Source organism: Triticum aestivum, chromosome 5A (assembly GCF_018294505.1).
Source record: "Triticum aestivum cultivar Chinese Spring chromosome 5A, IWGSC CS RefSeq v2.1, whole genome shotgun sequence".
Classification (NCBI taxonomy): Eukaryota; Viridiplantae; Streptophyta; class Magnoliopsida; order Poales; family Poaceae; genus Triticum; species Triticum aestivum.
The window spans coordinates 337,312,947-337,335,695 of record NC_057806.1 but is presented as its reverse complement, the minus strand read 5'-3'; positions in this window follow the sequence as shown (position 1 = coordinate 337,335,695).

Genomic DNA, 22,749 nt, shown 5'->3' with positions numbered 1-22,749 from the left:
AACTCGAGGCGACGGGCGAACTTGTTTTGGATTGGAGAAAAGATAAGGCCCTAGTCTCTTTATAAGAGGCTGAATACCAGGAGCCCTCCCCGTAACCGTTTGGGACTCGCCTTTAATCGAGAAAATATGCTAACGGGCACGATTGGGTTATCCATGTCCGTATTGATGAGAATCCCATAAAAGGGGGGTACACGATCTCTGCTTCGACAAGGCGTGCCAAGGAAACCGCCTCGTAGAACGTGCTGAGGTGGAAAAGTAAAAACGATTTGAGTAAAGGACTTGGCTGTAGTGTGATGGCGCACTGCGGAATACGTCAGCGGATTTGATTTGTGTTAATACTATTCTCTCTATGGCATTATGTGGAAGCTTATTTTGCAGAACCGGACACTACTCTTGGTGTTTACAATCTTCTATGAAGGACTTGGAGGAGGAACCTGCCTTGCAATGCCGAAGACAATTTGCGCGCCGGACTCGTCGTCATTGAAGCCTGGTTCAGGGGCTACTGAGGGAGTCCTTGATTAGGGGGTGTTCGGGTAGCCGGACTATACCTTCAACCGGACTCCAGGACTATGAAGATACAAGATTGAAGACTACGTCCCGTGTCCGGATGGGACTTTCCTTAGCGTGGAAGGCAAGCTTGGCGATGCGGATATTCAAGATCTCCTACCATTGTAACCGACTCTATGTAACCCTAACCCTATCCGGTGTCTATATAAACCAGAGGGTTATAGTCCATAGGCGATGAGAATCAACTCCATAGACAACAATCATACTATAGGCTAGCTTCTAGGGTTTAGCCTCCTTGATCTCGTGGTAGATCTACTCTTGTACTACCCATATCATCAATATTAATCAAGCAGGACGTAGGGTTTTACCTCCATCGAGAGGGCTCGAACCTGGGTAAAAAATCGGGTCCCCTGCCTCCTGTTACCATCCGGCCTAGACGTACAGTTCGGGAGCCCCTACCCGAGATCCGCCGGTTTTGACACCGACAATGGGACTTGCAAACTTCAACACAAGTATTTCTCTATATCACAACTACTCAACTAGCACAACTTTAATATCACTACGTCCATATCTCAAAACAATCATCAAGCATCAAACTTCTCTTAGTATTCAAAACACTCATAAGAATTTTTTTACTAATCTTGAATACCTAGCATATTAGGATTATTTAAGAAAATTACCATGATATTTAAGACTCTCAAAATAATCTAAGTGAAGCATGAGAGATCAATAGTTTCTATAAAACAAATCCACCACCGTGCTCTAAAATATATAAGTGAAGTACTAGAGCAAAACTATATAACTCAAAAGATATAAGTGAAGCACATAGAGTATTCTAATAATTTCCGAATCATGTGTGTCTCTCTCAAAAGGTGTGTATAGAAAAGATGATTGTCGTAAACTAAAAAGCAAAGACTCAAGTCATACAAGATGCTCCAAGCAAAACACATATCATGTAGTGAATAAAAATATAGCTCCAAGTAAAGTTACCGATGGAAGTAGACGAAAGAGGTGATGCCTTCCGGGGCATCCCCAAGCTTTGGCTTTTTGGTGTCCTTAGATTATCTTGGGGATGCCATGGGCATCCCCAAGCTTAGGCTCTTGCCACTCCTTTTTCCATAATCCATCAAATCTTTACCCAAAACTTGAAAACTTCACAACACAAAACTTAAAGTAGAAAATCTCGTGAGCTCCGTTAGCGAAAGAAAATAAAAGACCACTTGAACATACTGTAATGAACTCATTATTTATTTATATTGGTGTTAATCCTACCGTATTCCAACTTCTCTATGGTTTATAAACTATTTTACTAGCCATAGATTCATCAAAATAAGCAAACAACACACGAGAAACAGAATCTGTCAAAAACAGAACAGTCTGTAGTAATCTGTAGCTAACGCAAGATCTGGAACCCCAAAAATTCTAAAATAAATTTATGGACGTGAGGAATTTATCTATTAATGGTCTGAAAAAACAATTAACTAAATATCACTTTCCAACTAAAAATGGCAGCAGTTCTCGTCAGCGCTAAAGTTTCTGTTTTTTACAGCAAGATTAACAAGACTTTCCCAAGTCTTCCCAACGGTTCTACTTGGCACAAACACTAATTAAACACAAAAAACACAACCGAAACAGAGGCTAGATAAATTATTTATTACTAAACAGGAGCAAAAAGCAAGGAATAAAAATAAAATTGGGTTGCCTCCCAACAAGCGCTATCGTTTAACGCCCCTAGCTAGGCATAAAAAGCAAGGATAGATCTAGGTATTGCCATCTTTGGTAGGCAATCCATAAGTGGCTCTCATAATAGATTCATAAGATAATTTAATTTTATTTCTAGGAAAGTGTACCATGCCTTTCCTTAACGGAAATTGGAATCTAATATTTCCTTCCTTCATATCAATAATTGCACCAATCGTTCTAAGGAAAGGTCTACCAAGAATAATAGGACATGAAGGATTGCAATCTATTTCAAGAACAATAAAATCTATGGGCACATAATTCCTATTTGCAACAATAAGAACATCATTAATTCTTCCCATAGGTTTCCTAATAGTGGAATCCGCAAGGTGCAAGTTTAAAGAGCAACCATCAAAATCACGGAAACCAAACAAATCACACAAAGTCTTTGGAATCATGGAAACACTAGCAGCCAAATCACACAAAGCATAGCATTCATGATCTTTAATTTTAATTTTAATAGTAGGTTCCCACTCATTATAAAGTTTCCTAGGGATAGAAACTTCCAACTCAAGTTTTTCTTTATAAGATTGCATCAAAGCATCAACGATATGTTTGGTAAAAGCTTTATTTTGACTATAAGATTGATGAGAATTTAGCACGGATTGCAACAAGGAAATACAATCTATCAAAGAGAAACTGTCAAAATTAAATTCCTTGAAATCCAAAGTAGTAGGTTCATTAACATCTAGAGTTTTGATCTCTTCAATCCCACTTTTATCAAATTTAGCATCAAGATCTAAAAACTCCAAATTTTTGGAACGCCTTCTAGGTAAAGGTGGATCATATTCAGTCCCATCATTATCAAGATTCATATTGAAAAACAAAGATTTAATAGGGGAAACATCAATAACTTTTAGATCTTCATCTTTCTTATCATGGTCTTTCGGCTTAGCGGCCATCTTATTAACTAAGGTAGCCTGCTTATCCGAAACTTCAGCTATTAACTTCTCAAGACAGGCAATTTGGGATCTCAAACCATCAAATTCTTTAGACATATCATTGACCTATTTATTCATATAACTCATAAAGCTTTTTTGTTCCTTAAGCTCGTTTCTAAAGAAACTATTATGCTCAAATTACAAGACCATAAACTTCTAACGTTGCTTTCGATTTCTTCTAACCTTTTAAGGTGAAGATCACCAAATCGGGGAAGATCCATCGTGACAAGCAAGCAATCCAACACACAAGCAAACCAGGAACGGGAAAAAAGAGGCAAATAGAGAAAGAGAAGGAAGATAGAGAGAGAGAGGGCGAATAAACGGCAAGGGTGAAGTGGGGGAGAGGAAAACGGGAGGCAAATGGCAAATAATGTAATGTGGGAGATAAGGGTTTGTGATGGGTACTTGGTATGTTTGACTTTTGCGTAGACCTCCCCGGCAACGGCGCCATAAATCCTTCTTGCTACCTCTTGAGCACTGCGTTGGTTTTCCCTTGAAGAGGAAAGGGTGATGCAGCAAAGTAGCGTAAGTATTTCCCTCAGTTTTTGAGAACCAATGTATCAATCTAGTAGCAGGCTACGCGCGAGTCCCTCGCACCTGCACAAAACAAATAAATCCCCGCAACAAACGCGATAAGGGGTTGTCAATCCCGACACGGTCACTTACGAGAGTGAGATCTGATAGATATGATAAGATAATATTTTTGGTACTTTTCCGATAAAGATGCAAAGTAAAATAAAAGGCAATGAAAATAACTAAGTGTTGGAAGATTAATATGATGAAGATAGACCTGGGGGCCATAGGTTTCACTAGTGGCTTCTCTCAAGAGCATAAGTATTTTACGGTGGGTGAACAAATTACTGTTGAGCAATTGACAGAATTGAGCATAGTTATGAGAATATCTAGGTATGATCATGTATATAGGCATCACGTTCGAGACAAGTAGACCGACTCCTGCATGCATCTACTACTATTACTCCACACATTGACCGCTATCCAGCATGCATCTAGAGTATTAAGTTCATAAGAACAGAGTAACACCTTAAGCAATATGATAAAAAAACATCTTGTTATCCTCGATGGCAACAATACAATACGTGCCTTGATGCCCTTACTGTCACTGGGAAAGGACACCGCAAGATTGAACCCAAAGCTAAGCACTTCACCCATTGCAAGAAAGATCAATCTAGTAGGCCAAACCAAACTGATAATTCGAAGAAACTTGCAAAGATAACCAATCATACATAAAAGAATTCAGAGAATATTCAAATATTGTTCATAGATAAACTTGATCATAAACCCACAATTCATCGGTCTCAACAAACACACCGCAAAAGAAGATTACATCGAATAGATCTCCACAAGAGAGGGGGAGAACTTTGTATTGAGATCCAAAAAGAGAGAATAAATCATCTAGCTAATAACTATGGGCCCATAGGTCTGAGGTAAACTACTCACACTTCATTGGAAGGGCTATGGTGTTGATGTAGAAGCCCTTCGTGATCGATGCCCCCTCCGGCGGAGCTCCGGAACAGGCCCCGAGATGGGATCTCGTGGATACAGAAAGTTACGATGGTGGAATTAGGGTCTTGGCTCCGTATCTGATCGTTTGGGGGTTCGTAGGTATATATAGGAGGAAGAAGTACGTCGGTGGAGCAACATGGGGCCATGAGGGTGGAGGGCGCGCCTGGGGGGGTAGGCGCGCCCCCTACCTCGTGGCCTCCCTGTTGGTTGCTTGACATAGGGTCTAAGTCCCTTGGATCTTGTTTGTTCCAAAAATCACGTTCCCGAAGGTTTCATTCCGTTTGGACTCTGTTTGATATTCCTTTTCTTTGAAACCCTAAAATAGGCAAAAAAGCAGTAATTCTGGGATGGGCCTCCGGTCAATAGGTTAGTCCCAAAAATAATATAAAAGTGGATAATAAAGCCCAATAATGTCCAAAACAGTAGATAATATAGCATGGAGCAATCAAAAATTATAGATACGTTGGAGACGTATCAGCAGGCTCACCGGGAGGCGAGCCCTTTGACCAAGCTCTGCCTCCCACCTTTGTCCCAACTGCTCCCACTTTTAATGTTGCCGGCGCCGCAGTTTAAAATCAACCCCGCACTACCCGGTATCGCTACAATCTTCTCTCTTCCTCTCCGATTCTCCTGTCGCCTACCTCCAACCAGCCTAACCTAAACATACGCCATGCCGCATCACGATGGTGTGCCCTTAGTCTTCTAGTTTCCTGAGGAAGACACCCAGCCAGAGTCTCAAGAACATAAGGCGCTTTGGGATGAGCTTGAACTGGCCTTGCGAGAAGACACCGCACCTGTCCCCGCTCCATTCCGGCTCCCGTCGCCCCGACTGCGCCAACGCCCATCCCTGTGGCATTGATGGGCTGGGAGCCGCACACTGTCGCCGAGCTTGATGCCACTGGGTTCCATGAGGTCCCCGCCGACTTTCACGTGCTCGTGCACCTGCCAGTACATGCACTTGCGTGTGCACTAACGCGCACGCCCATGCCAGTGCCCGTGAACCTGCCAGCGCATGCGCCTGCGCATGCACTGACGTGCGTGCACGTGCCGGTGCCCGTGCACACGAATGTCTCCGCTGCGCCGTTGACAACGCATGTCCCCGCGCGGGTGCCAGTTCCCCCTCAGCGGCATGGATGGCCGCCGTCGACCGCTTCCTTGCACCAACGCCAGTCGCCTCCTCCCGCCAGTTGACTCGCTCCGAAGTCTAGAACATGTTGGCCTTCCTTGAATCTAGGCCAACGTCTAGGAGTACGCCAATAACGGCACAAGGCGCCGCCGTCGCCATCGGTCAGTGGCCCGACGACACACACAGCATGGCAGAGGAGCCGCTTCCCACCGTAAGACGCCACCGCCGCCACGTAATCTAAATTTTCCATAAAAACGTTCATATTGCCATGCTTAAAATCCGAACGTTTATCATTTCCCTTTATTTTAGATCGATCGTCGTATAATTTAAAGTCGGAGTCAGACTGAACAAAATCTATGGTTTGATCAATTGAATGTTCTGCTAGAGCCGTATCAAATTAAATATAAAACATCATCAAGCAACATGTATTCCTTGTCATCCAACGACCTAGACTGCTTCAATGTGCAAATAGTGCTAATCACATAATAACACGCAAATAATATCCTACTTAATATCTGCATGCACTTAATATACTTCCAAATTAACGTGCATTGCACGTACACACTGACTAGTGCTGCTAGCACATGAAACTGGTGTCATAACTTGTGAACGCGTCCAGATATGGTCAACGGCAACAACACCCGCGAGTTCTTCGTGTTTGCCTGTGCGTCTAAACGCAGAAGGGGAGGAGCGAGAGAGAGAACACATTGAACCCACCAGTAAGTGAAGGTGAACAGTACTAAAAATTATATTACATGTTATCAATTAAATAGGTTGTGGTAATATAACAAACATTGTTGTTCTACGTATGTTGCCTATCGACGTGTGGCTTGAAGGCCCTGGTCGCATGTTCGATCCTCGTCCTTTTTATTTTAATTTGTATATGGGTCCAAATTTGTTTCATGACCCCTCGATGTGTAGTTTGTAGCACTTTAATTTGTGGGTCGAAATTTGTTCCATTCCAAGTGGACTATCGGTGTGTAGTTTTGTAGCTTATTTATAATAATTAAAGAGAACAACGGAGTTTTTTGCAATAATACCATGGTGCGACATTGAAGGCGATAAAGGACGTGCGAGAGAGCGATGACGGAGCCAAAAGGAAATCAACTAGGGGAGTTGCGGGTGTTGCAATGGTGTTTCGAGTAGTTGTGGGCCGAATGCTACGAAAATATAATCTAAACCGACCGGAATAAATGCCTACACAAATTAATCCAAGGTTGGAGTGCCCCTCGCAATGTAAATAGCTCCGGCTTTGCGAGGGATGGAGAGGTAGCTTCAATGTGTGGAAGATACGCGTGAGAAAGCGAGGTCAATCGACAGACATATAGATAGAGAGACAAAGTGAGTGTGGTCCGGCATTCATTGAACAAATATATATGCTATGGAGAGATATTGTCCGATTGAGCTTTCGGCAAGGGTGAGGGCTGTAAGATAGAGCTTGAGAGATGATCCAGTCATAGACGTGTAGATATATTTTGTGCGTGGGAGGAAGCAAGGTCAATCGATCACATAGGGTCGTCGTGCGATCGAAAGAGTGATACGGGTTGGAGAGAGTGACCTAGATAGACAATGTGCGTGAGAGAGTATACAATGTGAATAAGTCGAATTGGGCTCAAACATGGTGATATATCATTTTTCTCCGAGAAAGAGCGAGGTCAATCGAGACATACAAAGAGAGAGAAAGAGAGGGAGAGGGAGAGAGAGAGCGAGCGAGCATGGCCCGCCATGAGGTCAAAAGAGTGGGGTGCGCTTCAATGGACTGACCTAGATAGACAATCTGTGTGAGAGAGTATAGAGTGTGTCGATCGAGGCCCGAACAGGGAGATATATCATTTGTGTGTGAAAGAAAACGAGGTTAAACGAGACTCGGTTAAAGAGAGCGAGATTGAGCGAGTGTGGCCCGCCGTGCGGAAGAAAGAGTTAGACAGTCTCGAGGGAGTGACCTAGATAGACAATGTGCGTGCGTGCGCACAAGAGGTTGGGGGGTAGATAGGCAATGCATGTATTTAGCGAGAGAGGGTGAGAGGGAGAGGGGGAGAGGCAGAGAGCTCGGCATGGGGTGCAATGGCGGGTGTGTGAGGTAAATACATTTCATAACAGAGTGGAAAAAGGGAGTTGTGTAGTTGAGAGAGTTAGAGATCGAAACATGGAGAGAAAGAATGGATGTGTGTTGGAAACCGATAACTTCCTAAGGTGGTTAGGAGAGGAAGATTGACTGATACAGGAAGTATGTAGCGTGTGTGCGCCGGGGGGGGGGGGCTAAAACAACATTTCAATGTAGATAGTACGAGACTTAATATCGATGTTTCGATTCCGTGTACATTGTAAGATTTGAAGTGAGGACCATGCATATGGGTAATTATTTTGAATTTGTGACATACTAGGTTTCGAAAAGTTGACATTGACTCGATTTGTTGTGCTATTTTGTAGGTCATATGTTTGGATCCATCCAAAAGTTTTCTCACTACCATGGTGTTCATCATATACATATGAATTTGTATTAAAAAGTAGCGTGGATACAGTGAAATGTGAAATCCACGTTAGAATTGGAGATCGCTATGTGACACACACTCTAATTCAAATAACTAATTATGCGACACACACTCTAATCCACGTTAGCGTGGATGCCGTTTTGTTTTTTTTTTGAAATAACTCCTCAGTATTTAATTTATAGTATCTCGTTTCGAATGACTAATTATTGCAAGGAAAACATGGGCATGGTAATACATACAGATTCGTTTGCGAATGAAAGAAGATTCGTTTGCATTCTCAAATGTAGGCGCACCAGGCAGACCAGGGTCGTGTCGTGGTGGTCGCGTGTGTCGGACGGACGCTTAGCACCCAGCCACGCGCCCCCTCCCTCCCCCTTCCCCCCCAAAGGACGACGACAAAATACGTTCATGCTTCCACGTTTCGGATTGAAATATCTGGCGGTCCCAATTCCAGCCCTGCAAAATCTCCCTTCTCCACCATCCCCTTCCACGCCTAGATTGCTCAAATCCCTAATTCGCAGCCAACCCAAGCAAAGTTCGAATCACCCCTCATCTCGTCTCTTTCCCCACCTCTGTGCCGGACGACGACGACAAAGACGACGGTCGCGCTTCACCACCGCACCGCAGCTACCTCATCTACGCCCTTGTCCACCACACCAGGTGGTCCATCGACAATGTCTGTCGCCACAGCCAACATGCCTCACAGACACCGACTTCCACTACATCAGGTGTGCTTCACCGATGTTGTCTCCCAGCTCACCGGGGCTACTTCACCGAGCACATTGTCGCGCCTCCGCCCCCCGAGGCCGCTGGGGCTTCACCAACGTTCTCGTCCACCGCATCGTAGCGCTCCGCTGCCACTCAAGATCTGCGTCCGTGCGTGGCCAGCCAACACCAGCGCATCACCCTCAACGGCTCTGAAGTGACCCGCACTCTAGCTAGGCGATCATGCCCAAATACCGGCCCGAACTAGGTATCCACACATCACTCCCTTGTGCACTGTTCTGACAATGTTTGGATATCCTTTCACTGCTCTCTTAGCTTACACACCTATCCAACTCTGACTTTAACTCTTATTTCTAGCGAAGCATGACGGCGCTACGGGATCTGGTACACATCTTGCACACCCGTATAACCTTGTAAGTATTTGTCCTTTGGTACAACAGCAAGGTCGATTCCTCTTATTTGATCAGGCATTCGCCATGTCAAAAATGCAGAGGGGGATGCAGGGAGCACAAGGCCTACACATCCAAGCAAATGGTAACATGGACTTGTACATGGAACATCCCAAGCGCAAGCAGAGCTGCAGTGAGCCTGTACAACGAGCTCGCGTAAGTCTCGGCAGTTCATTTAATTCGTATTGGCATTCGTGTATGATTTGTGTCTAGTGGCGGATCCACGAATTCAAGTTACCAGTGGCGAACATTTAACTTAAAAAATATGAAGGCAGTTGCACTCCGGAAATCAACATAACTTGAGAAATCTGAAGCTACATGCACTTTGAAAACCAGCTAATGATCGAAAGTAGTTCAGATTATAAACACTAAATGATGTAAGCACCAAAAAACACAAAATGCAACATGGTGTATAAGGACTACATACATGGTCTGTACCTGCTTGAATTATTCGTTCTCTGGCTAAAAATATCGAAGTGTAATTGCACCTATAACCAGTGCGCAAACTGCATATCAATATATCTATCCTGCACAAGTATGCCAATAGTTTCAAACAACAGATTAGAAAAGTATTTATGCTACATTGTCATGATACAGGGACTTTCTGGTAGATGGCCTCGACATTTCCTCAAGCCATGAAAATGTACTATAATTTGCTTGTCATCAATGCCTGCAAATCTCTATGTCTCTCTCAACATAGCAGATCATCATTGGACACTAAATCCTTCAATGAGAGCTTGCAAAATGTTTGCATTAGATGCCTCATTAGACACTATATGTTCATCACCAGGAGCATGTAAAATGTTTGCATCAAATCCTTCATTAGTAGTCTGTTAATTAGGCACTTCAGGCTCAAGAACAACATGAGCTTGGATGTTTGCACCAGAAACTTGATTAGATTCATCAGATTCAGTCAGTTCAGTATTGATTGCGGGAGTTATAAAATAAGTAGAAATTGGTTCTATTTTCTCAGAAATTCTCTACATACAAGCAGTTTTACAACACCGTCGGGTTTAACTATTGGCCAGAAATTGAAGAGTTGAATTAGATATAATCAGGGATGTGATGTACCTACTCGTTGTGCATGCTACTGTTGCTAGCTGTGACTATCCGTTTGTGTAAGCTCAATGCCATGCCCGTGCTGCCGCCGCTGCCTCCCACGCAGGCTACACCCAGGGTTGGATCTTCATCTTCTTGTCCTTCCGTTCGCTTGAAGCCCAGCGACCGCCCTCCAACGAGGGCGCGAGGAAGTGTTGTGTCGGTCTGTCTAGCGGCGGCTAGGTTAGGAGTGAACCAGACTAGATGCTGGAGCGGATGCATTGCGATTTTTCCTGCTGCCGATCAATATGGGAGGCGCTCGTTTGGGCCGTGAGCCTGCTATAGGGCCTTCCTTGCACTTATGTTATTGGCCTATCCAAATTGAAACATTTTTCTTCATTTTTTACATTGCCTGCTAGTGCGTTGGGACGAACAAAACTAGCATGGGCCAACCTGGACGACTCAAACTAGGTGCACACTTTCGAGCCACCCGAGGCAGCCGCCCATACCAGCCCCTATGGTGGCGTCGCCGCTTTTTGCGTGTATGATAGGGGTAGTGAAAAATATACTAGTGGCGCTTTTGATTTACCCACATAATGGTTGAATTGCCTGTTTCTACGAACTGAGTTTGCCAATAATGTGAAGGATGCCAGTCTTTTCATCCTATTGTAGATTGCTTAGATCTCGATATGCCAAAAGTAATCGCATGAAATATACAGTAAAAGCCAGTGTGATGTGTGTGGCTACAACTACTCTGACTACACGTCCTCATATAACATATGAAGGACGCACCATCTTACCAGATTAACCATTCGACTTACCAATGCAGTGTGGGAAGAAAGAAGTATTGGGACTGCGTATCCAAGCAATTGATGCCATGGACTCCTTCGTACAACCTTGTAAGAGAAAAAGAAGTTGCAGTGTGCTTGTACAAAGAACTAGCGTAAGTTCAGTTACCTGTTTCTCGGAATTTTAGTTAGCCACTTATTGCAAAATTGTTCAATTACGTTGCTTGGCTTAATTTAGTTTGCTACTGATTACATAATGCCACAGCCTGTTAATCCTATTATAGACTGCGCCTATCTATGTGTTTGATACTTACTATTAAGAATTACTTGTTTGCCTGAACTTAAATAGCTACTTGTTTGTTTAACTACTTTGCTGCTTCAACAACGGGTTACAATGATGTTAATAACTACTTTTCAGCATCGAATTAAAACGCTTTAATTCCTTGTTTGTTTAACTGGTTTGCTGTTATAACTCCAAGTTGAGATGTTTTGCTAACTTCAACTTTTCTGAATCCAATGGGAACTTTAATGGCAAAATAGGTTAGCCCAAGATCAAAGAGCGAGGTCCCCACGGACGTTGTATCATCCCACAGCAGTGGCACCGGCCCAAACGTGCATTATGAATTGCCAACTACTAATGCTCTAGAGGCTAAACTAGTGGTAGAAAGAGATTCTGCTTCTGCACTTAGATATGAAGTTGACATGTTGAGGAAGCAAATAGCACAATCAGTAACAGTACTCAAGACAACCATTAAATATTTGGTGGATTTCAAAACAAAGCAAGCTGAGACTAACCACATTGTTAAGGTCTTAAAGGAAAAAAGGAAATTAAATTTCCACTAGGTAAATCATAGGTGAAATGTTCTTTCCATAGTTGAATAACCTTTGTGTTGTTTGTTCATGTAATCAATCAAACCATTTGTTTTAGAGATCATGTAATAATTGTTTTTTTGTTTTTTTGGTTTGTAATTTTATTTGAGCACAAGTCTGTATTACTTGATAAGACTCGGCGACATTTCATTTTGATTGTTGTGCCAGACCTACAAATATGGCAATCGGGCTGAATGTGCATTCAACAATAATAGTAGTATAGATGGACCATAAGTGGCACACATCGGAAAGGGGCACTTATGGTCCATCTATACTACTATTACTATGTGTGGCCTGGCTTAGGTATGTTAGTTGATATTATTGATCCATATACTCTATAAGTGTTTATACGTATGTTAGTTCTATACATTCTTGGTTGATTGACTCGGTATTTGAATCTTGATACATCGCTTGTGTACATATCTAAATGGGAGTACACATTATGCTGCGTGTGACATTTGAGTTGGACATGAAGTGTTCCAAATATTCGAATTCACCTTAAACTGGATTCTAGCTTCTGAATTTGAGTATCGGCATTTGTAAACCATATTCATATATGACAGTGGAATACATCTTTGTCGTCCTTTTGAAGATATATAAAAACACATAGAATGATTTATAAAGATTCGTATCAGAATACAAAATGGATTTGAATTTAGTTTCCAGGGTAAATGTGGATGCTTATTGTCCCAAAATTCGAAAGTAGTGGCGAAATGTCCAGTCCCACGTCGGCTGCCCGAAGCCAAGTGTTTGGGAGATGGAAATTACTGTCTACCCATTACACGGACAATACATCGGCCCGATTTCCACTGCTCTAAATAGGGGTAGGATAGTAACTTCAATATCGACGTGACACGACCGCCTCTGAGCCCATTCCGACACGGTGGGCGCCAAACATGGGTGGCAAAACACATTTGATTCAAGATCGTCCGAAATACCTCTGTTTCTCCTTCCATTTCCCCATTCATACATGGTGGGCGGCAAAACAAAGTCGATTCGGCCGAAATCGATGTAGGCAAATATTTTCAATAGGGGCAGGTTTGTAACTTCACTCAGACGTGACACAACCGCCCTACCTGTCAGCCCGTTCATACACCATGGGCGCCAACCATGGCGCCAACCACCCTCTCCTCGCCCGAAATCGCTCTGGGCAAATATTGGCGAGATGCGAGATTACCGTCGTATCCCCAACCGACGAGACGTCCAAATTTTAAACGGGGGCTAAGTTCGTAACTTTCCCATATTTCAGACAGGCGCGTCCCAAAAACATGGTTCCCCGTACCTCTCCCTCCATTTTCCCATTCATACACCATCTGCGCTAGAACACCATCCCCACCCCATCGATTGGCGTTGTCCTCCACCACATCCATCGCCACTGTCCTCCACCATGCTGGAGCGCCTACCAAGACCGCGTCGTCCACTGCAAGAGATGGACGTTTCTCATCCACGATGACGGACCAAGAGCCTTGCATCACGTCCTCTCGCTTCATCGGCGCCGTCGTCCTCTTTTTTGGGGCCGCTCACAAGACCTTCTCTTCCACCGCAATGGGACTTATCCCCCGATGTACCCATCTACCGTCACAGATTTGCTTCAACGCCACTGACAGCCATCGCACCCCCAATGCCTACACGGCGCCGCAAGAGAGGTGGTACTTCATATCTCCTCAACTTTTTGATCTCAACCAGAAAATAGATCTTAAGTTGGTTACTCTACTTTCTTTTTAGCTCTTAGAATTTAGTTCTTAGTTCGAAGCAAACAATGGCTGCTAAATATCATTTCTCTGGTTTCCCTCTTTTATGATCACTATATGATCAGAATACGTGCTTCGTGTCATAATAGCACTGCTCGACCCATCAAGCTAAACAAGCTTTTGTTCAAATATGAATCTGATATTATTAAAACAGATTCGCTTAATTGGTCAGCTAAATGTTCCTAAATTAGTTTTGAAAATGCATGTTTGTTGCTCGGGTGTGTATCTCTACAGGGTGCCCACGGTGGGCCGGCCCACCCTGGGATTTTGGGTCATCCCAGGCCTCGATTCCCCTCTGTTCTGGTGCGCGCTTCCGATTTCTACTCACCCCCAGCCGCCTGCCTCGCCGGCGACTTGCCGTCCCCGAACGGCATGACTCTAGGAGGAGATGCCGGACTAACAGGAGGTCAGGAGCCGCTCGCCCAACAGCGTCACCGCTGCCCGGGCGCGCCGCCGTGCCTACCTTCCCAGTCCGTTCAGGGCTCAGGCGTGCAGCACCCACTAAGCCAACCCGATTTATCCTGAGATAAGTCCTCAACACTCAGCAGCCACTCCTCATCACCCATTTTCTAATTGATTCATTACTCATTAGGCAGGACTGTCATTAGGGTTTGTTGTGTGCTCAGTGCTACCTACACTTAATGGTTCAGATGTATTTCGGTAATCTTTAGTACCTGTAAAGTTCACAGGGTTTTCAAAATTCCGGCCCTAGGAACAGACACTAGTCATTTTGGATTGTTGGTCGTAGTGACATTGACCCAGATTACTACTGCAAGCCAGGTTTGTTGACAATTTTACTTGTCTTTCTTACTCATTCGATATAATATCCAATTATTCACGTCGATTAGTTGCAAACAATAAGTGCTAGACAAACTTCTTGATTCAGATTTTGGACGGTCTCTTACTGCAGTTACAATTCTGCATACTTGTCCTAGTAAGCTCACAAGTAAATGATTGATTCACTACATCTATGCTTGCCTTGTCATATTTGTTGTCAATATTCTTTTAGGGTGGACCACCCTGTTTCTAAATACTGCAACCGTAGACATGAGTGAATAGTATTTCTCTATGTGATCTCTTCCATCATGTGTGGGCAACGAACACTGCATTGTATAGAAAGAAAGTGTCATTTCCAGCTTTTACATAGGCTTCGATCTTTTACATGGAATACAATCTGCCTACTTGCTTTGTGTCGCACTACCAACACTCCACCCTTGAAGCTAAACATTATGCCACTCATAATTCCTTAGTTTATTTGTTCAAATACGAATTTCATATGATTCTAATGTTCCTACTTCAGTTTTGAAATGTGTGTCTGCCTGTTATAGAGACATAAGGGGTTTGTATTTCTGTGTGTGGTCTGGTCAGCACGGTTGGGGGTGAACTTTGCATATGCAGGGGTTTATAGGGAGACACTCTTCGAGTTGAATCCGCAATGCATTCCATAGATAATCTGACTACTTTTTATGTTTTCATGAATCTCAGATTCTGAACAGCATCATAATGATTATGAGCTTGCGCGCATGAAAAGAATAAAGCAGAACAATGCCATGGCTGTCAAACTTGGCATTAAGGGACTGAAATCAAGTCTGGATGCAATGCAATGCAAACGCTCTCCACCTACAGATTCATGCTCAGAATATGATCCTAACAGTGATTCTGAGCTAGAGGGAGACCTAAGTCAATGTAGCTCCCTAGTGGAGGAGTCAGAGGAAGATGCCCTATCTTATTCACCCATCAAGGTGCTTGCTCTAACTTTCCAAGGTTATATTTGTCGCACATATCTTGCAACTGATGCTTTGCATTGCTTCTACTTTGTTGAACTGCCATTAGCTTAGTTTACACATCGTGTATGTGAATACGCCCTGCCTATCCATTTTCAGTACATATTCCATCTGTCATCATACCATATTTATCCATTCAAATGTTGTTCTTGTGTATCAGACGTTCAAAAGGAAGAGGGCGATTGCTGATCGTGGAGGAGCACAAGCAAAGTATTTGGAAAAGGTAGTGGCACCTGATAAATCAAATAGCCCATTAGGTGTAGTTGCAATATCACCTGACCCACAAAACACCCCAACTCTAGCAGACTCTAGCCCTACTACACTGGTCATTTCTGATGCCCCAACTCAGCAGACCCCAACTGCAGCAAACATTATGATTATGCCAGTTGACATAGCACCAGCTCTACGACGCAAAACCCCCATTCCAGCAAAGAGTACACCAAATCCAGTTGCCAAATCCCTTTTCGAACCAGAGAGAGCCCCAATTGCAGCAAATAGGACCCCTGTTCCATTTCTTCCCAGTTTAGAAGACAAAGCTTATATTGTTGTCAGGAACTTTGTGCGCATCTTTCCTTCATGGAAAGATTATACCGCAGACACAGAACAATTTCCAGTCTTCCTCCGCAACTTACGCGTAAGTAATGTACTAATGTTATTCATGGTCATTGCTGCATATGTTTCTGCTGACAGAAGACACAAGATTTCATTCTTTTAAATAGGCGAGGACCAAACTGGATTGTGAAGACGAGCAAGGGTTGGTTGCGCTTTTCAAGCACTCGTTGATGAAGTATCGTTCCTACCTGAGGCAAGCGCACTTCGATGGCAAGCCTCTAAACGAAATTTCTGTAAAGTCTCCGGTGCTACATTTATCCGACGGTGACTGGAATAATCTTGTTACACATTGGTCTCGGCTGCAGCGTAAGGTACTATCTATGATATCACATCACAATTTGAACTACATTTCTGCATTTGCCTTAACGTCTCACTTGTACGAAAACTGTTAGCAGAAGAACATTCATTCTCAAGGGACCACAGAATCTCGCAACTATACTGCACACTGCATTGCTCTTGTGAGTACCTCTTGCCCTGTATGACCATACTTACTTTCATAGCTGTTTGATTATGTAGCATCACTGCACATGTTAGCCTCGTTATCGTCCATTTGGTGGACATTATAAGATCCGTATGGACTCTTACATAAATTTAGAATCAACCCAATGCTTTTGAAGAGGTTTAGCTCTGCAGTCCTCTTGTAAGGACTGAACGTCGTCTATCACTGTACTTACATTAACAGCTACTCCCTCCGTCCCATAATATAAGAACGTTTTGTACAGTACACCAGTGTTCAAAACACTCTTGTATTATGGGAAGAGGGATTGGTTCATTGTGTAGCATTCTGCATCTTATCTCCCTCGCCCACCATTTACTAAAAAAGATCAGATCTATATTTAATCTTACCAAAAAGTAGAATACACAGACAATGCCAGTGCAGAAGTGTAGCCCATTGCTCTTGTCAGTACATTTTGTCCTGTAATGCTTGTACTTCCAGGGATTGGTAGTTGATTATGTAGCATCTTATCTTCATTATCCTCTATCCCTTCCAGTATTATCATATCTATAATTACTCTCTACAAAATGTAGAGTACAGGCAATGCTTATGAAGAAGATTTTGTGCTGAAATTTTTGAGTTATCCTTCCCTTGACATGGAGAAGGGCATTATAAAGCCGGTGTTAACTGTTAATGTAAGTCAGTCCTTCTAAAGCCTTTATCCTCAACCGCTGTTTAATTTGCTCATACTCCCTATCATTCACTGCTCTTTAGTTTGTTGTTTCTACCAAAATGCATGTTCACAAGAACCGTAAGTTCTAAGTTTTACTTGTAAAACCAAATTCCTTATTCATACCATGCACATTACTCAATACTCCCTATATGTATGCTTGTTTTTGTGGATCTATAATCCAGTGTGTGGTGAAGCAGCCCATGTTTGCACCTTGTCATCTCCTGTTTTATGTTACTGGTGTGGCTGATGATATGAACAACATGCCATACACATTAACCAAAATAGATACAATGATTTTCTTTGCCCTTCATCTATGCTTGTTATGTTGACATGGTAATCCAGTAGTGTGGTGAAGCTCCCCGCATTATGAACAATGCCAAATTATGCTATTGATATTTTGAACTTACTCTTTATTTTCTAATTTGAAATTGGATGGAATTGACAGCACAGTTATCATCTTTGTTTACACACGTGCAAAACATGTCATCTCTCTTCTTTGTTTTAGGGTGATATGCCTTATGGCATGCATAAGTCTGCTGAAGGCTGCGAGACAAACCCAACATATATTGCAGCAAAGAAGGCAAAACATCTTGAAGATAGAGAGACAACCCCAAAGTCTTTTCTTGATGCAGTGTTCAAGTTACTTGAGACTAGCAGTCAGGCAAGCTCACAAAATTCGTTGTCTGAATCAGTTCGACTTCTTCAATCCCAAGTTCTAGCAGAAAGGCATTCCGCAACTTAACTTCGACTTGAAGTCCTATCTCTAAGAAAGATTGCGGAGAACACCAATGAGAACCTCATCGCTAAACAGCTACACCTGGAAGCTATGACCGACATGCTAGGCCGATCTCACAACCTTGCTCAGCAGCTTGCGCAGCAGTTCCCACGTAGGGCTAACCTTCCTTGAACTATCTTAGAAGTGGTCTCAGTTCAGTATTATTTTGTTACGCTGAAATGGTGCCTAGTTTTTGTAATCTGCTTCTTTGTTGCGCGTTATGATCACTAGTGGTGAACTTCGATGCCTAGTGGATGTAATATACCATAAATCCTTTATTGTATAGTGTAGGTTTATTTTTAGTTACTATGACGTAATTTCTTTATTGTATAGAGTAGATTTGTTCTTAATTCCTACTAGTTACTGCCATCATTCGCTATCTACAAAATCAAATGTAGTCGACCGGGCCGAAACATTCACCTCTAACGGGCCTGGTGTTTAGCGGGCCACAATTGGGCCGGCCTACATCTTTCATGGGCCCGAATCATTGGGGCCTTCACACTTAGCGCGAGGCCCACAACTTACACCGGCCTATATTTTAGTTGGGCCTTTTGTGGACCCAACACTTAGTTTGGCACAGGTAGCGTTGAGCCATTAACATGCTGAATATTGTACTGGCCTGTTACAGCCCGGATAAAACCATGGGCCTATAGAAGGCCGAAATGCATATTGGGCCTCAATTTTTACTAGTCGTCGAAGGGACTTCAAAAGGCTGAAATGTAGACCGGGCCTTTTTGGGCCCAATTATATCACGGGCAGTTACCAGGCCGAAACATATCTCGAGCCTTAGTTGGCCCACTGACATCATGGGCCTTTAAGAGGCCGAAAGCTTAGTACAGAGATCAACGGGCCGAATTATGCGACAGGCCTTTAACAGGCCCAAAGTCACGTTGGGCTTAACTGTTGCCACCTTTATCACGTGCCGTTAGTGGGCCCGATGTCCTGTCGGACCATATATGGCCCATCGGCAGCACAGGCCATTCCCTGGCTGAAAGCACACCGGGCTGAAGTGGTCCATGTCTACATCGGGCCTCTAACAGGCCGAAAGTCACAGGGCTGTAATTGGGCCCAAATATTCGGCGAACAATTAATGGGCCAGATCTGGCTTCGGGCCATAAATGGGCCCAGATATTCGCCGAACAATTAACGGGCCAGATCTGGCTTCGAGCCATAAATGGGCCTTTATTAAGGAGGCCGTTATTAGGCTGGCGCACTAGTACCTGAGTAAGTACTACGAGCCTTTGACTGGGCCGACCTTTTTAACCTATATGGGCCTCTGTTGGGCCGTGCCACGTGTCGACGTTTCATAGGCACTTTGGGTCCAATGTGTGGATGACATATGTCCCAACGGTGAGCCGACACGTGTTTCCTCCAGCCAATGATGATTTTACACGTGGAAAATCCCCATTAGCCGGGCTGTTAACGGGTTATCGGATCCAAAGCCGGACCCGATAGCTTAACGGCATTCCGTCACGGTGGATGCCACGTGTCAGTCACCCTTGACGAAAGCATTTCTGTGACGCGCGATATATCATCATGGAAGTGGACACTTCCATGATGATAATTTTGGTAATGTCATGGAACACTTCTACGACAGCACAGGTATGACTATCTTGATTCTGCCATAAATTTGTCATGGATGTACATGCATGACAGAAAACGTGACCTACTATGACAAACACGTATCATCACGGAATTGTATTTTTTGTAGTGTCTTGTATTAGGGAGGATAGGTCTGCTTCTAGCCGCCCACGCAATGTGGAGGTGAGCAATGGGCGATGGGCCCAGACCCCTGCGCCATAGGATTTAGACCGGCGTGCTGACCTCTCTGTTGTGCTTAGGTGGGGCTGCGACGTGTTGATCTTTCGAGGCCAGGCATGACCCATGAAAGTGTGTCCGGCAAAAGGGGATCGAGCGTGTGGGAAATGTGGTGCACCCCTGCAGGGAAGTTTATCTATTCGAATAGCCATGTCCCTCGGTAAAAGGACGACCCAGAGTTGTCCCTTGACCTTATGACAACTAGAACCGAATACTTAATAAAACACACCCTTCCAAGTGCCAGATACACCCCAGTGATCTCTCTCTCATAGGGCGACGAGGAGAGGATCGCCGGGTAGGATTATGCTATGCGGTGATACTTGGTTAACTTACCATCTACTCTCTTCTACTGCTTCAAGACGGAGGCTGCCAGAAGCATAGTCCTTGATAGGACAAGCTATCCCCCTCTTATTCTGGCATTCTGCAGTTCAGTCCACAGATACTACCCATTTCATTGATACCAATGCATATGTAGTGTAGATCCTTGCTTGAGAGTACTTTGGATGAGTACTCACGGTTGCTTTGCTACTTCTTTCCCCCCTTTCCCGGTTATTGCGATCATATGATGGAGTCTAGGAGCCAGAGGATCCCGAGGATGATTCTACATGGAGTTTGGCTTCGAGGAGTAGTTAGGAGATCCCAGAAATGAGGCCTTGCCTTTTCGATCGTTGATATTTTTGTGCCAGCATTCTTAAGGCAGACTTGTTTATCTTATATATGTACTCAGATATTGTTGCTTCTGCTGACTCTTGTGTATTCGGGCTATGTATTCGAGCCCTCGAGGCCCCTGGCTTGTATTATTTTAATTTGTGTCTAGAGTTGTGTTGTGATATCTTCCTGTGAGTCCTTGATCATACACATTTGCGTGTATGATTAGTGTACGGTCAAATCGAGGGCGTCAAAAGTTGGTATCAGAGCCGACTGCCTGTAGGAATCCCCCTTCCATACTCCTTGGCCGAAGTTGAGTCTAGTCGATGAAAATTGTTTTACTAACTTGGCTATGCGGCCCATGGGCCCACGTCGCCATTGGGTGGTATTAGGATCTTTCATTCCCCGTCTATACTCTAGGGATCTGATCTCTCTTCTAGTCGAGTTAAATGAATTTTGCTAAATCTAACATTAGGGTCTCGTGATCACTTTCACCCGGAGAACACCTTATTACCGATGATCGTCTTCTACACCAGAAGATTCCGGGGTTACTCTACGATGTTCTCCCAAGACACTTGTACCCATCGCCTTTGCAAATTTCCTACCAATGTTATATCCTTATTGATAACTGCATACATCTACCATTCTTACATTCAATCCCATTGATCTTGTTATTACAAGATGCCCCGAACTGCTCTCCATTGTTCCGAGAATCCTTTGAGCTTACTGCCTCGCAGTTGTTGCCACATGAATACCCTCTATGGATAATTACTCGCACTTACTGAGTATTCGCTGTTCCCCTATTGTTCATATGATTCCCAATACACATTTAAATACTATCTGATCTTTCGGTAATGCTCTACCCACAAATACTTGTTTGCTTGCATTATGGTTGTGTTCCATATGGATAGCAATATTCATAGTATCCCTTGTCATTATCATTTTGAGTCCCTTGATTCATCCTCCCGGCTCAGACAACATTTTAAACATGAGTTGGATCTCGACCAATCAAATTGCCATCGATTGTATCCCTAAGACTACTCAACTTATCCATCCCTAGTTAGAGCATTGCTTCTGATCCTTGTCTTGGAATTCATAATTCCTTTGCAATTGAGCTTTCAGTTAGTCAGTTGTTTCTATAATCTGATCTCCTTGCATTCTTTCCTCCTCTGGTTGAATACTAATGCTCACATCAGATCCCTTGTGGACCACCAGACCCTTTGTCGGATTTTATACGATAACGTCCTTCATATTCAATGAGCTTGTGAGCCTTTCCTCGGATACATAATGCCTTTGGTAAATTGTATCATCTGCTTTCTCAAGCATGCTCTACTATCGATCTTGTGTTATTTATTCTTGAAATTTATGGTATATGCTCCTAAGATGCCCCGATGGGTTGAACCTATGCCTTCCCCAAACTGTATGAACCCGAAAGTTTTCGCGAGTCATACTCTTTTGTTGCTTCGCCAAATAAAATTTCAACACTACAATTTTTTTGAAAACGAGAAGTGAATGAAAGGTTATGCATTGCAGGAGTGGGAGTCGACCCTGAACCTTTGTGTTCATGCCCACGGACACGGTGTGGAACTTATCATGAAAGCTTCTTGCAAGAATATTTAATCATTTGAATAATTCTTCTGGTATCGTAAATTGGATCCCTTGTAGTTATGGTTCCGACCATGATAACCTTATTCAATATATCGGAAAGGAAACCATTCCATTGACTCGTCTATTCTGACAAGATTAAAGTACTTGCTATCACAAGTCTATGATACAGATCAGTTTCTATTCCGATCTATCTCCGAGTTTCACCTTTGTTATCTCGAGAATATCACCGAACTACATAACTGCTTATGAGTCTTCATCTAGTATTGCTTCTTACCGATTTCAGATTTCCCACGGGTTTTGAGTTATTAGTCACTCAAGAACACCGATAAGTGAATCAACTCTACACTCCGATTCAATAACTCTTAAATAATTTTCATTTCTTA